The sequence below is a fragment of the Mastigoproctus giganteus genome, chromosome 7 (assembly GCF_048544385.1).
Source record: "Mastigoproctus giganteus isolate SK-2022 chromosome 7, ASM4854438v1, whole genome shotgun sequence".
Classification (NCBI taxonomy): Eukaryota; Metazoa; Arthropoda; class Arachnida; order Uropygi; family Thelyphonidae; genus Mastigoproctus; species Mastigoproctus giganteus.
This window is the reverse complement of record NC_143581.1, coordinates 159,484,221-159,503,243: the sequence shown is the minus strand read 5'-3', so window position 1 is coordinate 159,503,243 and position 19,023 is coordinate 159,484,221. Positions and strand designations below refer to the sequence as shown.

General features: G+C 38.0%; 1 protein-coding gene across 1 annotated transcript in view; it reads left to right on the top strand.

Moving 5' to 3' along the window:
* Positions 1 to 19,023, top strand: part of LOC150083284 (CD109 antigen-like) — a 184,152-nt gene that overhangs the window by 19,841 nt on the left and 145,288 nt on the right. The window lies entirely within an intron of this gene.

Genomic DNA, 19,023 nt, shown 5'->3' with positions numbered 1-19,023 from the left:
CACTAGCAAAACTTTTGTGGATTTATTGGATGATGTTTTCTACAGTAGCATGTTAGAGAGGCAACAAGAGGAAGGAATATTGGAATATTCTTGATTGATTATGAACAGCAATTTTTCATGCATTGAAAATCTACAGGTAAAAAACCCACTGTGTGGCTGTGATCACACAGTATTGATTTCAGATGCATATAAAGTATCAGGTGACAGAGATGCCTATGGTAGGTATAAAATAGTCTGCATTTAAGTTGCATAGGCGGGTAGGCAAGCCAAGGCAGATTACAAGAAGTCCCTGACAAAGAATGCAAAAAATAGCAGCAAAGACTTCTTTACTTACATTAACAGTAGAAGGAAGGGTTTCAATAAAATTGGTCCACTTGATGACAGTGGTCTCACTGTTGATGACCCTGCTTGAGTTGCTGACAAACTGATAGATATTTTGCTTCTACATTCACACACGAGGAATTCATTATGAGAGGGTATATCAGGAGTTTATCAAACTCCAACAGGGAGCTAAATGACTTTGTGATAACTGAAAGGAAAGTGAAAGATAAATTGTTGAAGTTGAACATAAAAAAGGCACCTGGAGTGGATGGCATCTATCCAGTCATATTAAGGGAGGTAGCAAAGGAGGTGAGAAAACCCTTTATGAGAGCATCATTAGATTTGGAATAGGTCCATATGTACTGGAGATGTGTGAATGTATCCCCAATTCACAATGGGGATCAAAAGGTGACCCCAGGTTTCAACGCTGGGCCCACTGTTGGTTTCTTTATATATTAATGATATTGATGAATGTACATCAGGCTAAATGTCTAAGTTTGCAGATGACACAAAGGTTGGCAGGGTGACTAGTGACAGTAATCATGGTATGCTACTGCAATAAGATCAAGAAAAGTTAGGCAGATGAGCAGAGAAATTGCAGTTGGAGTTTGACAAATGCAAGATACTGCATAGGGTAGCAGTAATTCCAGATTAGCATAGCAACTGTACAGTGCTACACTCAGGTAGAAGAAATTGAAAAAGATCTGAGGGTAATTTGACAGTCAGATATGAAGTTCTCTGAGCAGTGCAGACAGTTTGCCAGGACAGCTCATGCGGTTTCCTCAATGATATATGGGAACTTTGCCAGCAGGGATCAGGAGGTGATTATCCCATTGTACAAGGCAGTGGTTAGGCTGAATCTTGAGTACTGCATAGAGTTATGGAAGTTCATTTTAAGAAGGATGTAGATAAAATATGACAGCCTGTTGTTAACATCATCAATTGATGTTAACAACATTAACCATATGGTTGATCAAAACCAGGTTGGCAAACACGCCCTTGTTCTGATCCACCTATCTTATAAAAACTTTTACTGGTATCCTATACAATAGAGATTCCTTTAACTACAACAGTATGCACTTGACTATTCTGTTTTATGACCTGAATGATGGGTGTATCCCCTGAGAAGAGTTCCCAGTTACATTTGTTTCTAGGGCAATCACTCATTTCTTTAAAGATTCAAATTCTTCTAGTAATGTACCAATTGTAATTTGACATCAATACGCTCCTTACATTGGGTGCAAAGAAAACAATCATCAGTTGAGCTTGGTTTGTCAACTAGACCAATCTTGTGATAATGCCACAGGCTATACAAATGATGAACTAATGACTCACACCATAATGCCTGCAGGCATTTATGTCTGAGTCACAATGTCCTTGGACTTTGTATTGAATGTGGGTCTTGTAACAGCCATTATTCAGGTAAAATTTGAACTTAGGAAAGATTACAAAATTTAAATTTACAATATATTACAGAACTTAGTATTACAGAAATTAGACTATTGCCTAAATTTTATCCACTAATGAAGTTAAAATTAAGCTACTGAAGTTGCTAGAAAAAATTTATGATGACTAGTCATCAGTAGGGTAAAATTAATATGTCTTACAACAGTCTAATGCCAATTCATATGCCCTATTTAGTGGGGTGAACAGGCCAACACTTGGCAAATTCTGCTTTGCAATGATAGGAAGAGCCAACATTGAAGAATGAACAAGTGATGTCACTAGGAATGCTTGGCTGCTACAAGCCAGTTATTCCTGTGGACACTAGTTTGTACTTATTATGAAGGCGCCTCTGTAGCCAGGTGGGAAGGAGCAGCAGTGCATAGCACACACGCTTCTTGATTAGTTCGTTTTAGCCCGTCACCACCAAATACGGAGGATGTGGAATGGTCAGGGAATGACCACTGCATATCCAAGAGCAATATGGCCTTAGTTGCTAATGCTCTAAATAAAAATAACCACAATAACTTATTATGAGAATCTATATCCCCTGAAAATTTGTAAACATCCCTTGCATTTTTCATCTATTCACTATGCTTGTTCATTTGATATCAGTTTTGGTCTAAAATCTTTGAACACTTCCCATTTAGCATTTACATTTTTCAACAACTTCAGTTGGTCTCCCTGAGAAGAGTTTAAAAAATGCCTGAGCACATTATAATTACCTTGCAAAAACAAACCCCCTTCCCTTTACCTTTGACAGTAGTTATCTTTTTGAATAAATCCGTATCGATACGCTATGATCACTGCTACTTGATTGTTTTTAGTATGTGGTGAATCACTACTGATAATGAGATGAAGAATACTGCTCTTTCTTGTTGCCTCTTTAATATGTTGGTGTAGAAAGCAGTCATGCACAAACTGCAAAATGTTTTGCTGCTGAGCAAGTTGTAAATCCACAAGTTACATTTAATATATGGAAAGTTAAAGTACTGCATGGTACCTTTTCATTCTCTGCTTCTGGGATGGCAGAAAAGTAGATGATCAGTATGGAAGAAGGGAATGTTCTGGCAGAATTGAGTTTCTGCCTGTGCACAGAATATTAGTATTAGCATTAGTTGAGGCATATGATGCAAGAAAGCAAGCTTATACAGCATCAGCCAAAAAAAAAAAAAAAAAAAAAAACATTCCCTTCCCATTTCACCCATCCAGTCACTCCAATTGTTTGTCTCGTTCAGCCTTAAATTTATTTAAGCTATCAACTTCCACAACAACAGATGGAATTTTGCTCCAGCAATCAACTACCCGTTGGCTAAAGGAAGACTTTTGCACATCTATTCTACAACTGTCTTTCCTCAATTTGAATCTATGCCCCCCCTCAGGTTCTTAGTCTGAGCAAGCGGAAGTATCCTGTCAGCATTGAGCCTGCTCAAACCATCCAATTATGCACCTCAATCAGATCACCTCACAGGTGCCTAGTCTCCAGATACTGCAACTTGCAGAACTTAAGCCTTTCTTCATAAGTGCACCCCTTTGTTCCTCTCACCAATCTTGTTGCCCATCTCTGTACTCATTCTAGCAACTCTACATCCTTCCAAAAATGAGGCCTCCAGACCTGTATACAGTACTCAAGGTGTGGCCTGACTATTGCCTTATACAAAGGGATAATCACCTCCTTGTCTCTGCTAGCAAAATTCCCATATATCATTGACAAAACTCCATGACCTGCTCTGGCAGCCTGTCTGCACTGCTCAGAGAACTTCATATCTGACCACACAATTATCCCCAGATTTTTTTTCATTCACCACCTCCATGAGTGTAGTAACACAGAGTTGGTACATTTCTCTTGAGTTGCTGCTACCCATATGCAGTACTTTGCATTTGTCAATGTTAAACTTCAGTTGCCACTTCTCAACCCATCCGCCTAACTTTTCTAGATCCTGTTGCAGTAGCCTATTGTCTTTAGTGCCATTAACAACCCTGCCAACCTTTGTATCATTTGCAAACTTGGACATTAAGCCTGATATACCTTCATCAATATCATTGATAAATACACAAAACAACAATGGGCTCAGCACCAAACCCTGGGGAACTCCGCTAATAACATTAGTTCACGTAGAGCAGTGTTCATTTATTACTAATCTTTGCCGTCTCCCACTCAACCATCCCTTTATATCCATTGCAGTAACTTGCCCTTAATGCCATACCGCTCCAATTTGTACAGCGGTCTTCCATGTGCAACAGTATCAAAAGCCTTTCTAAGATCCAAATATATGATATAAAAATTATTCTTTGCATCCAGTACCTTTGTGACTACATCATAGTGTCCAATCGAATTGGTCAGACAAAATTTCCTCTTAACAAACCCATGCTGTGTCTGAACTATTGCTGCTGTCTTGTCTAGGTGATCCTGTATCACCTCTTTAACCAGTGACTCCATTATTTTCCCTGGAACACAAGTTAAACTAACAGGTCTATAATTATTTGTGTCACCCTTTGCACTCCCTTTGTGAATTGGGGATACAGTAAACTATACTTTGTAAATATAGTAAATTATACTTTGGTTCCAAGAAATGTCTTGCTTCCAAAACTCTGTATCAAGCTGGAATTGAACAAACAATATTTTAAACCTATTTCCTCATCTTGCCTTCACATTTCTTGCAATTTTGATGCAAAAAGTGAAGGTGGTATTTTTATTGGTTTTCTAGTTAAATAGGCATTGTCTTCACAAGAACTGAGGAAAAAATGACTGATGCTGAGAAAAATAGTGAGCAGTTGTTTTGCCTTGCAGTGAATGGCTTTTCTGGTAATGTTAAGAGTTAAAATTACAAAGAACTAGTTGATTGAAAGTTATGGTAAAAATGGGATGCAGAATGTCAATCGAGTTCCATTCATTGCACTTTCACCTGGATATTTTCAAACAAATTTGGATGTGTTGTCTTTGTTCGGGGTGATCATGTTGATCACAAAAGATGTTCAGATATTCATTTTTAAGAATTTTTTTAATTAAAAAAATTTAAGAAATTTTGTAATTAAAAATTAAAAAAAAAAAACTACTTTTAATTTAATTATAGACTCTACAAAGAAGACTTTTAATAAGAGCCACAGATAACATTAACCACAACAAAAGTTAAAAAAAACAATGACAAACACATCTTTAAGAATAGAGTTTTACCCCTTGTTGTCCACGTCTAGCAAAGATAAATAGTCTATTCTGTATAGACAGTAAACATTGTTATAAAATGTGATATTATATTTTTTGCATATTTACTTTTCTTTTTATTTAGAGTCAAACCCAGAATTTAAATGCTGTGCAAAAACTAAGGTCTTATTTGGAATTAGCGTACCCAAGTTCAGAAAGAAACACTAAGAAAAATGCAGATAAACATGCAGGTGTTATCGGCCCCGAGTGCCAAGCAATATTAGTGACCACAGTGCCTTTCATAGTGATTATCTGTTATGCTTTACTGTAAATACATTTCTCCTGAGTTTCATAAGTCCGTTAACTCTTGAATATCAGAATTAAATAGACTTATTCAAATAATATAACCTAGAAAGGAAAGCACCTTTCTTTATCTCCCTTTTTATTTTTAGTTCATACTAACCTTCTCTTCCTTTGGGTCATTAGGTGACACTGCTCTTGCCTCCACATGGCAGCAGGGCTGGTAACCTGGGAGGAAAACACAATCTCCCAGGGCCAAAAAGAGCACATCATCATCATGAGTAAACCTAACTCTGATTTATGTGGGCTGCCAGACGCATCCCAGACATTCAAAAAGAAAGACAGTTCCAATGCAGGAACTGTCAAATGTCAGAAAATCGAGACAGAGATCTATCCTAGTCCAACTTTCTTAATTATCCACTTAACTGATGAAAATGCAATTGGGAAATTTACACCATTTAGAGTCCAAAAACAATTAGAAAGTAGGGCAGGATCTCCCAAGTCTGTAAAAAGACTGAGGTCAGGAGACATTCTCATTGAGACCTCTAACGCTAAACATTCAGAGTGACTTTTGAACATTAAACTCTTTGCTGGACTACCAGTCACTGTGACACCCCACAGATCACTGAACACCTCTAAAGGAGTGATCTCAGACTGGAATTTACTAGACGTGTCCAAAGAGGAGATACTAGAAGAACTTAAAGAACAAGGAGTTATTCAAGTAAAGAGAATCTCCACCAGAAAAGATGGTAATCTGACCCTGACATGTAATCTGACCTTGACATTTAACACACCGCATTGTCCAACATCCATTAAGGCCAGATATCTGGCATGCAATATCAGACCATTTATTCTAAATCCACTCAGTTGTTTCCGATGTCAGAAGTACGGACATTCCCAGACAGCTTTCCGGGGAACCCCTACTTGTGCAAAATGCGGATCAATAGAACACGACTGCGAACCTGTACTTTCACTCAACCAATATGTCCAAATTGTAAAAAAGACCACCCTGCCAATGCTAAAACATGTGAATGCTGTAAAAGTGAAAAACTTATTCAGAAATATAAAGCAAACCATAATGTTTCCTATCAAGAAACAAAGCAAATCATCTCACCTCTAACCCACCCAAACAGGCCAACATATGCCCAAATAACCAAAAAATACCAGACAACACCAACGCAAACTGAATTATCAGTACCGCCAAGAGTCTTTTTCAAATTACCTCAAAACTCTGTACAGTGCAACTCAAACTCAAGCAGTCAATTGTTGTTATTTGGTTTTTAGGAGCATTAGCAACTAAGGCCATATTGCTCCGGGAATATGCGGTGGTCATTCCCTTGACCTTTCCGCATCCTCCGTATTTGGTGGTGACGGGCTCGAACCCCGGTCTAATCAAGAAGCGTGTACTACGCACTGCTGCTCCTTCCCACCTGGCTACGGAGGCGCCCAAGCAGTCAATACATCAATATCTATTCCACATGAAAAACTCCACTCCCCGGACCAAGAATGCAAAAAAAAGACAAATCAAAACTCCCAGACATCAAGAGGAAATGGATATTAATGGAAAATATGCAGATGATGGTGTCCTAGAAATTTTTGTCGAAAAAGACATGGACACTGGAAAGCCTTTCTTTCCAAAAAAAATATAAAAACAAGAATGAAAAACAGAGAACTTCAACAACACAAAAACGTTCTGAAACTTTTGCCAAAACATCAGCAACAGAAAGTTACACCCCAACCTTCAGAAGATTTAAAACAAATAAAGAAAAACAAAAATTAAACTTTTCATCAAAAGGGAATGAACAATATAACCTACCATTTACTTTCCATGAACTGCGTAGAGTGCTGTCAATATCTAGACACAGTACGGTAGGACCAGATAATATTCACTATTCGATGATACAAGAACTAAGTTCTGAATCATTACAGTCACTTCTTGATCTGTACAATAGACTTTACCTAGAGGATACATTCTCTAAAAAATGGCATCATGCTACAGTCCTTGCATTCATTAAACCAGGTAGAGATCAAAAAAACCCCCACTTGCTATAGACCCATTGCCTCTGCAAAATTCTTCACAAGATGGTAAACTGTCGACTGATATGGTACCTAGAAAATTATAATCTCATACATGCTGCACAATTTGGTATCCGACAAAACAGATCAACACTAGATATTCTAGTACGACTTGAGAACTCCATCCAAAATGCATTCCTTAGATCAGAACATCATGTCATGGTATGCTTTGATATCAGTAAGGCTTACGATTCTACGTGGAAGTATGGAATACTCCACGAATTATATCAACATGGACTTCAGGGTCATCTCCCAATTTTCATACAAAACTTCCTGTACAAATGCACTTTTCAGGTTAGATTCAAAACTTCGTTATTCCAAGTATTCTTTCAAAAAGGAGTCCCCCAAGGCTGTGTACTTAGTGCTACACTTTTTATAATTGCAATTAATACCATTGCTGAACAACTTCCAAAAACTACTGATACTGCACTGTTTGTAGATGACCTTAGCATTTCGTGTCATGTGAAAAATATGAATACTGTTGAGAGACAATTACAAGTGGCAATAAATAAGATCAGTTCATGGACACAAATTAATGGCTTTCAGCTTTGCCCCCAAAAAATGTTGTGCATCCATTTTTTCCACCAACATAAACTTCACATACATCCAGAACTACAACTGAATGGCCAACCAATAGCAGTTCATCCCAGCATATGGTTCTTAGGAAACACATTAGACCAGTGCTTCTCAAAGTGGGCAATATCGCCCCCTGGGGGCATTTGACTTATCCTTGGGGGCATTAGGCATGAAAGGGGGTGACAGGGGAGTGATAGGCATGAAAAGGAGTGGATGGAGCACCATCAATGATTGGCCGTTACAAGGGTTTTATGGCTTATTTAAAAAAATGCTGTGCCAAATATTATTTCTGTTCATTGTGTCATTCGCCGTCAGCATTTAGTTGTGAAAAAACTTGGTGATCAACTGCACAATTCTCTATAAACTGTTATTACTGCTATAAACAAAATTAAAGCACATTCTTTGAATGATCATATATTTCAAAAGCTTTGTGATCAAAACAGTGAAGGTTTTGAATGATTGCTACTTCATTCCGAGGTTTGGTGGCTGTCAAAAGGCAACTGTCTCAACAGATTTTATGAACTCTTTGATACTGTTGTCAAGTTTTTTGAAGATAGGAACAACGACCTTAGTAATGATCTCAAGAAAATTAAAACTGATATTGCCTATCTTGCAGATTTATTTACTAGATTCAACTCAATGAACTTACATTTACAAGGACAAGTTTCAGCATTTATTTCGTAGGATGACGTGAATTGTATCAATTTCCAAATCTGTTGGAAACAGAGAAAAAAGAAAAAAATAGCTGATGAAACTCTACTAACTTTTTGTAATCATCTAGAAATGTTGCACAGAGATATGCAGGATAGGTTCGAAGAGCTCCTTAATTTGAAAATTCCCGATTGGGTTATAAATCCTTTTTTAAATAATCACGATGGTGAACATTTTGTAGAAGAAGAATTGATCGAGTTACAAAATGAAATTGAACTGAAGCCAAAATTTCAAAATTCATATCAGGAATTTTGGTTACAAAAGAAAATCCCTGACCATTAACCTACATTGTGGGGAATTGTAAAAAAATTACTTATTTCTTTACCAACATCATATCTAGTCGAAACCGGTTTCAGCGCTGTACAGTGTATCTCAATTGCTGACAAAACAAAGAAATTGTCTGGATGTTGTTAAATGTGGCAATTTACGACTTCTACTTACAGATATTAAACCTAATATTGATAAGCTAATAAATCTCCACCAAGCTCATCCATTGCATTAAATATTAAAATATAATTAACTATTTCCATTAATATCATGACTTATTTATGTAATTAACTTTAATTTTTATGACTTAATTTAAGTGACTATAACTGACTTTATTTATGTAGTTGTAATTTTTTATGAAGAAGGAATAAAGTGCAGTAAGTAATAAAGTGAAGGAATAAAGTGAAGTAAAGTTTTCTTTATAATTCACACACATACATGCAGGGCTGCATTTACATTTTTGGAGGCAAACAGACAAATATTCATTTCAGTTATTTAGCTTCACTTTATATTGGTGGGCTGAAAAAAAGCCATGGCGAGAGCTTTTTTTAGGGGGTATGGTGATCCAAAAAAGTTTGAGAAGCACTGCATTAGACCATAAACTTACCTTTCTAGAGCATATTAAGAAACTAAGAACATCCTGTCAGCAAAAGCTAAATATCATCCGGGTTCTCTCAGCAACTAAGTGGGGAGCTGATCAAGTTACCTTGTTACAATTATACAGAGCCTTAATAAGATCAAAGCTTGACCATGGAGCACCAGTGTATAGCTCTGCAAGACCTAGTGACCTTCGCTGGCTTGACGATATCCATCATAGTGCATAGGAGCATATTGCACATCTCCAATACATGGTCTGTATGCTGAAGCACACGAACCCACCCCCTCTCTCTCTATCAGAAGACAACAACTTATATTACACTATGCATATAAAGTTAGATCTATGCCTGAACACCCAAACTGGCGGATACTTTTCACTCACCAGCACAACGTTGATGTTATACCGAAACCGCCCTTCTGCTAACCATCCATTAGGTAAGTGAATAAAATAACTTCCAGAAGAACTTAATCTGTCTTTAAATAATGTTGCAAATACCCTTCCAATTTCTTGTAATCCTTGGGACATTACTTCACCTTCATGCGATTTATCCCTCCATCAATGGAATAAATCTATATTACATAAAGAAAATTTCTTACAACTTTAACTTTATCATGCAGTAGTAGATCAGCTCCTCAACTTCGTTGTTGTGTATACAGATGGACCAAAGAATGAGGCCCATGTTGGAATTACCGCAGTTTTTCTGAACATTACTTTGGCCTATGAATTAGGATTAGCATTAGTAGAGGAATTTGATGCAAGAAAGCAAGCTTATGCAGCATCAGCCAAAAAAAAAAAAAAAAAAACACACTTCCACTTCACTCCTCTGTTCATTCGAAATACCTGTCCAGCTGAGCCTTAAACTTATTTAGGCTATCAACTTCCATGACAAGGGATGAAAGTCTGTTCCACCAGCCAACCACCCGCTGGCTAAAGGCAAATTTCTGCACGTCTATCCTACATCTGTCTTTCCTCAATTTGAATTTATGCCCTCTCAGGTGATTATTCTGAGCAAGAGGAAGAATCCCATCAGCATTGAGCATGCTCAAACTATTCAAGGCTTTATACACCTCTATCAGATCACCTCCCTGGTGCCTAGTCTCAAGACACTGTAATTTGCAAAACTTAAGCCTTTATTCGTAAGAGCACCCATTTGTTCCATTCACTAATCTTGTTGCCCTTCTCTGTACTCGTTCCAGCAGCTCTACATCCTTCTTGAAATGAGTCCTCCAGACAGTACTCTAGGTGTGGCCTGACCATTGCCTTATACAAGGAAATAATCACCTCCTTATCCCTGCTAGAAAAATTCCTATATATCATTGACAATACACCACGAGCTACTCTTGCAGCCCGTCTGCACTGCTCAGAGAACATCATATCTGCCTGCACAACCACCCCCAAGTCCCTTTCATTCTCTACCACTGTCAGTGTAGTACCACAGAGATGATACGTTGCTCTGGGGTTGCTGTTTCCCATATGTAGTACTTTACATTTGTCAGTGTTAAACTTCATTTGCCACCTCTCAGCCCATCTGCTCAACCTTTCCAGATCCTGTTGCAGCAGCATAGTGTCAGTAATGTCCTTCACAATCCTGCCAACCTTCGTATTGTCTGCAAACTTGGACATTAAGCTTGATATACCATCATCAATATCATTTATAAATACAGAAAACAATAATGGACCCAACACTGAACCCTGAGGAACTCCACTAATAACATTAGTCGACGATGAGCAGTGTCCATTGATTACCACACTCTGTCTTCTCCCCCCTCAACCACCCCTTTATCCATAGCAGCAATTTGCCTCCAGTGCCACACTGCTCCAATTTGTTCAGCAGTCTTCCATGTGCAACAGTATCAGAAGCCTTTCTAAGATCCAAGTATATAATATCAAAGTTATTCCCTGCATCCAGTTCTTTTGTGACTGCATCATAGTATCCAATCAAATTGGTCAGGCAAGACTTCCCTGTAATAAAACCATGCTGTGTCCGAGCTATAACTCAAGTCTTGTCTAGATGATCCTGCAGTGCTTCTTTAACCAGTGCCTCCATTAATTTTCCTGGAACAGAAGTTAAACTATATGAGAGCTTGAAGGACAGGGTGGATGCCCTCAAAGGATTAAAAGTGAGGGGCCCATCAAGCTCTCAGCTGCCCACACCAATGCCAGAGCTTGTACTTGGTCATCACACAACACAACAGCAGCCCCCAAGGCAGAATGCGCTGGTCCCAAAGGAACTAGTGGTTGTTGGTGACTCTATTGTCAGGGAAACGGGAAACATGCTTTGTAAAAAGGATAGGTGAACAGGACCAGGTATGTCTGCCAGGGGCAAAGGTTGATGACGTTGTAGAGCGGATATCATCTTTTAAGGGCACAAAAGGTGATATAGTTGTACATGTTGGCACAATTATATTAAGAGTAGGAGACCGGCGGAATTACTTAACAAGTACAGGTCACTGTTGAAAAAAAGCCGTGAATTAGGGTTGAATTTGAAAGTGTCTGCAATTCTGCCCAGACACGATAGGAGGGAGTATATGATGAGAGCCCTGTCGATCAATTTGGCCCTGGAAAGATTGTGCATGGCTCAAGGGGTAGAATTTTTTTCAGCCTGGTCTGTACTTGTTAACAGGAGAGACTGCTTCTACAGGGATGGGATACACTTAAATAGAAAGGGTGCAAGAATGTTTGCTGATGCTATCGAGGCAGTGTTAGGTGGGTCAGAAAACTGCTAGATTGGGGGGATACAAGAACTAATAGATTAACAGTAGCCACTGGCAGAGGTGAAAGTGATTCTTGCACTGCTTCTACTGGAATGAGCCGCAGCCTGGAAAATAAGAAGCAGGATATTTCAGAGACTGCTGGGAATCAGTGAGGTACAAATAAACACATGGGTTGTGTTAGGGTAGCTAAGAAAAAGAACAGGTGCATGTATACTTGCGTGTACACCAATGCTAGGAGTTTAGTAAATAAATTTGATGAATTTGAGGTATTGCTCAAAACATAAAAGGCAGATATTGTGGGGATTTCAGAGATGTGGTGTCACACAGATATAAGGAATGCAGAACTGGAATTTGGGGATGACAATATCTACAGAAAGGATAGACAGGATAGGAAGGGAGGGGGGGTTATGCTATTAGTTAAGAAATACATAAAATCCAAGGAAGTGAAGCCAGTCGACATTGCTGGACAGTGCAGTGTCGAGTCAGTTTGGTGTGACATAAGCATTGGGAGATCAAAATTGAGAGTAGGAGTGTGCTATAGGCCTAATGACTCTGATGAGTATAATAAGAAACTGTACAGGGAAATAGAGTGGGCCAGTAAATCAGAGAGTCTTATAATGGGGGATTTTAATTTCCAAGATATTGACTGGAATTTGGGGACTGGTCACTCACACACTAGCAAGGCTTTTGTGGATTTATTGGATGATTGTTTTCTACATCAGCATGTTTGGGAGGCAACTAGAGGGAGTAATACTCTTGATTTGATTATCAGCAGTGATTCTTCATGCATTAAGAATCTGCAGGTAAATGACCACTAGGTGGCAGTGATCACAGTGTGCTGAAGTGGGATTTACTCAGGAGGTAACAACCATTAGGGGTAAAGGGGAGGGTTATTGCTTTCGTAAAGGCGACTGCGACGAACTTGGACTGTATTTAAATTCTATACACTGGGAACAACTGATGATGTTACCAACAACAAATTCAAAATGGGAAGCATTCAAAGAACGTATCGTGGAAGCTACTAGGCTTTACATACCAATTAAGATATATTGTTCAAGGTTTAGGCCTAAGTGGATGTCAGATGAACTAATGAGACATATGGCATGGGATACATAAAAATTAACACGTTACACAGAAGCATATGATAGATACAAGTTGATCTGTAACCAAGTTACAAAGGAGGTTAGGCACGCGAAGGCAGATTATGAGAAATCTTTAGCAAGGGATGCAAAGAAAAACAGCAAAGAGTTCTTTACTTATGTAAACTCTAGAAGGAAGGGGATGAATCAGATTGGACCACTTGATATCGATGGTTCAACTGTTGATGATCCTGCTCAGGTAGCTAACAAACTAAATGAATATTTTGCATCGACATTCACACATGAGGAGTTATTCAGCGAGGGAAATGCCAGAGGTGTATTCAACTCTGGCAGTAAGCTAGAAAAACTTGTAATAACTGAGAGTAAAGTGGAGGAGAAATTGTTGAAGATAAATACAAGAAAGGCACCTGGGGTGGATGGGATCTATCCAGTTATATTAAAGGAGGCAGCAAAGGAAGTAAGCAAACCCGTAGCCATAATTATGAGAGTTTCCTTGGACTCAGGGGAAGTACCCATGCACTGGAGATGTGCAAATGTGACCCCAATTCACAAAGGAGGATCAAAGGGCGACATTAGTAATTATAGACCTGTTAGTTTAACTTCTGTTCCTGGAAAATTAATGGAGGCACTGGTTAAAGGAGCACTGCAGCGTCATCTAGACAAGACTTCAGTTATAGCTCAGACACAGCATGGTTTTGTTAAGGGGAAGTCTTGCCTAACAAATTTGATTGGATACTATGATGTAGTCACAAAAGAACTGGATGCAGGGAATAACTTTGATATTATATACTTGGATCTTAGAAAGGCTTTTGATACTGTTGCACATAGAAGACTGCTGCACAAATTGCAGCAGTGTGGAATTGGAGGCAAATTGCTGCTATGGATAAAGGGGTGGTTGAGGGGGAGAAGAAGAGTGGTAATCATTGGACACTGCTCATCGTCGACTAATGTTATTAGTGGAGTCCTTCAGGGTTCAGTATTGGGTCCATTATTGTTTTCTGTATTTATAAATGATATTGATGATGGTATATCAAGCTTAATGTCCAAGTTTGCAGACGATACGATGGTTGGCAGGGTTGTTAAGGATACTACTGACACTGTGCTACTGCAACAGGATCTGGAAAGGTTGAGCAGATGGGCTGAGAGGTGGCAAATGAAGTTTAAAATTGACAAATGTAAAGTACTACATATGGGAAGCAGTAATCCCAGAGTAACATATCAACTATGTGGCACCATACTGACAGTGGTAGAGAATGAAAAGGACCTGGGGGTAATTGTTCAGGCAGATAAGGCACCTCCGTAGCCAGGTGGGCAGGAGCAGCAGTGCATAGCACACTCTTCTTGATTAGACCGGGGTTCGAGCCCATGACCACCAAATACGGAGGATGCGGAAAGGTCAGGGAATTACCACTGCAAATCTCTGGAGCAATATGGCCTTAGTTGCTAATGCTCCTAGAAACCAAATAACAAACAAACAAACAAACAAGCAGACAGATATGAAGTTTTCTGAGTAGTGCAGACGGGCTGCAAGAGTAGCTCATGGTGTATTGTCGATGATATATAGGAATTTTGCTAGCAGGGATAAGGAGGTGATTATTCCCTTGTATAAGGCAATGGTCAGGCCACACCCAGAGTACTGTATACAGGGCTGGAGGCCTCATCTCATGAAGGATATAGAGATGCTGGAACGAGTACAGAGAAGGGCAACAAGATTAGTGAATTAGTGAAATTACAGTGTCTGGGGACTAGGCACCAGCGAGGTGATCTGATAGAGGTGTATAAAGCCTTGAATGGTTTGAGCATGCTCAATGCTGATGGGATTCTTCCTCTTGCTCAGAATAATCACCTGAGAGGGCATAAATTCAAATTGAGGAAAGACAGATGTAGGATAGACGTGAGGAAATTTGCCTTTAGCCAGCGGGTGGTTGGGTGGTGGAACAGACTTCCATCCCTTGTCGTGGAAGTTGATAGCCTAAATAAGTTTAAGGCTCAGCTGGACAGGTATTTCGAACGAACAGAGGGGTGAAGTGGAAGTGGTTATTTTTTATTTATTTTTTTATTATTATTATTATTATTATTATTATTTTTTTTATTTGGCTGATGCTGCATAAGCTTGCTTTCTTGCATCAAATGCCTCTTCTAATGCTAACTCACAGGTCTATAATTACTTGTGTCAGCCTTTGATCCTCCTTTGTGAATTGGGGTCACATTTGCACATCTCCAGTCTGTGGGTATCTCCCCTGAGTCCAAGGAAGCTCTCATAATTATGGCTAAGGGTTTGCTTACTTCCTTTGCTGCCTCCTTTAATATAACTGGATAGATCCCATCCACCCCAAGTGCCCTTGTGTTTATCTTCAACAATTTCTCCTCCACTTTACTCTCAGTTATTACAAGATTATCTAGCTTACTGCCAGAGTTGAATACACCTCTGGCATTCCCCTCACTGAATAACTCCTCATGTGTGAATGTCGATGCAAAATATTCATTTAGTTTGTTAGCTACCTGGTCAGGATCATCAACAGTTGACCTATTGATATCAAGTGGACCAATCTGATCCATTCCCTTCCTTCTAACGTTTACATAAGTAAAGAACTCTTTGCTGTTTTTCTTTGCATCCCCTGCCAAAGATTTCTCGTAATCTGCCTTTGCCTGCCTAACCTCCTTTGTAACTTGGTTACAGATCAACTTGTATCTATCATAGGCTTCTGTGTCATGTGTTAATTTGTATGTATCCCATGCATTTTTCTTTTCTGCCATATGTCTCATTAGTTCATCTGACATCCATTTAGGCCTAAACCTTGAACAATATTTTTTATTTGGTATGTAACGCCTAGTAGCTTCCAAGATAAGTTCTTTGAATGCTTCCCATTTTGAATTTGCTGTTGGTAACATCATCAGTTGGTCCCACTGTATAGAATTTGAATACTGTCTCAGTCCATCGTAGTCGCCTTCACGAAAGCAATAACCTTTCCCTTTACCCCTAATGGTAGTTACCTCTTTGAGTAAATCCCACTTCAGCACACTGTGATCACTGCCACATAGTGGTTCATTTATCTGCAGATTCTAATTTGCCGAATTGATGGCAATTCAGATTGCACTGAAGCATATCGAGCCCTCCAATATTGTAAATAGTATAATTTTTACAGATTCTTTAAGTGCACTTCAAGCCCTGAAAAACACCATGAATATCACCCACCCAGTCTTAAAGGAAATAACCTCCTCTTTGCATACTTTATCTGAACTTGGAAAAAGCATACACCTCTGCTGGGTCCCTGGACATATGGGAATCCTGGGAAATAAATTAGCTGACTTTGTTAATTGGCTGTCTTACCACCCGATGACAACTGGAAAGTCCCATATCAAGAGACTATATATCAATAATCCAGGCAAAATGCATGTATTGGCAATTATCATGGAAAAATCAATATAACAATAAGCTCTGAAGTATTAAACCAAATCTTGAGTGATGGCTTTCAAGCTTCAGCTCAAATTGACAACAGGAGGTAATATTGGCACGCCTACGAATAGGTCATACAAATATCACTCTTAGTTATCTATTAAGAGGGGAGATCTTCCTCTAAATGTCAAACTTCAACACAGTGCTTTCAGTAAAACATATCCTTGTTGATTGCCCAAAATATGCAAGAGAACGCCAGAATCTCTTCACTCCAGCCACAACAGAAGACCTTCTTTCACTTACTTCACTTTTAGGCAATAACACAAATGTCTCAAGCATATTTTACCTTTCACAAAATGATTAACATATACCACCTCCTTTAACTAGTTAAAAAACTAATCTGCTGGTACTATTTTTTGCAATTATCTCTATCTGACAGGAAATGGCATAAATTCTTACCATATGAATGGCACAGCCATAGTTGCCGATGCACCTAAGAAATCTCTAAGTTCTGTTTATTAGCACATTTAACAGATAAATGTGCTAATAAACAGAACCTTTTTTTGAAAATTTGTTACATAGTGAAATTAATTTAATGTTCAGATAAAACGTAATCATCTAAAGAAATTTAAAGGTGTAATTCTCACAAAGAATTATAAATGAATTGTCCAGTATCATTGTGTGAAGTTAATTGATATTAGCTTCTTTGGGAAGTTGGCATTATACGAATTTAATACTAGCAAGCAAGGTAAATCCTGGTGTTTTCACCACATTACTTGAGTTTAGTTTATTACATAGTGACTGTTCAGAAGACTTTCTTTTTTAATATTTCAGCTTACCTCAGCTGTCTTTTGGCAATGGTTGCTAGATCTTTTGCATATTTCTCAAGACTATGCATATTGTTCCTCATTTTAAACTGCCTCTTTTCATATAAAAGGTTTGCATTAATAATACTTAATTCTAGATTAGTTTAAATCTGGATTAGTAATGGATACAGGTGGGGGTGATCATGACAGTCCCCTCCCTTTACATCTTAAGTAAATTTAAACAAATATTATGCACATTTTATGATTGTAAGTTAATTATGTGTGTTTGCATAATAGGAGATGGCACACAGAAAACAAGAAAAATTCACGATAAATGCAAGCTTAATTTTCAATTACTGTCAGTCACCTATATTATTATATCACCCCTGCTAGAAATATATTACCATCATTTTATTGCTACGCTCTTTCAAGAACAGTCTGGATTTATCCCTGGATAGGGTTTTAAAAAAATAGCACTGTATTGTACTCTACTACTATACCTATTTGTGTGTGTGTGTGGTTATGCTTACATAAATTAAAGACTCTTGCCTGTGGTGATTTGGGGATGATGACTTTACATTATTAGTGTGATTCAAGATGGATAGGCAGTGCTGTAGTGTTGTATTAATACCAACTTAAGCCCCAGAATTGGATTTAGCACAGCACAAATGAATAAACAGGCTACTTTACATAAATTACTAAATTTATGTAAAGTAGCCTATAAGTAATAGAATTTAGACAAATCTTATTACACTACTTCTGTGAAAAGAGACAAAATACATAATAGTAAAATATATTGGCTTCTTTGGAAAGTTTTTATTATAAGAATTTAATGCTGACAAGCAAGATAAACACCAATATTTTTACCTTATTAAAAATCATTAGTAATTAATTTATTATTTGTCCATATACAGTCTTGATCATTAAATTCTGAATGATTACATGATTAGACTTTTTTAAATTATTCCAAAGATGCCTGTCTTTATATCTAAGATTTCTCTCATTGTGAAATGAAAATTATTGTCTTGTTCAAATTCAATTAGCTCCTGCTTAAGGGTTTTAATGGTGTGCTGCCAATTTGTTAACAAGCAACTTGCACAACAAGAATTTTGGCCAGTGGTCATCTGTGGTTAAAATAATCTGCTAAATTTTATGAAACTAATTTTTTTAACAAGAATGTTGGATAATCCCAAAAATTTAACAAGGGGCTTGAATAAGCTCACCATCTTTAAGCCCCTTCCGTTTTTATGATATTTTTATACATACTGAGAGAAAAAGTACAAGTTTAAGGATATGGTTAGTGGTACTACACGTGGATCTTATAGTGGGACATCACAATTGTGGATATAATATTACTTTCATTATAGTTCAGTTTCCTTCTATGAAAGTATGTTTACAAATGTGCCTTTATGGTATCTTGGTATAATATCATAACTAGAGGTAAACCAAAACATATATATATTTTTTTTGATTTCAAGTAGAAGAAATAAAATTTTATTTTATTACTGTGTGTGTGTGTGTGTGTGTGTGTGTGTGTGTGTGTGTGTGTGTGTGTGTGCACTCTTATTAAAC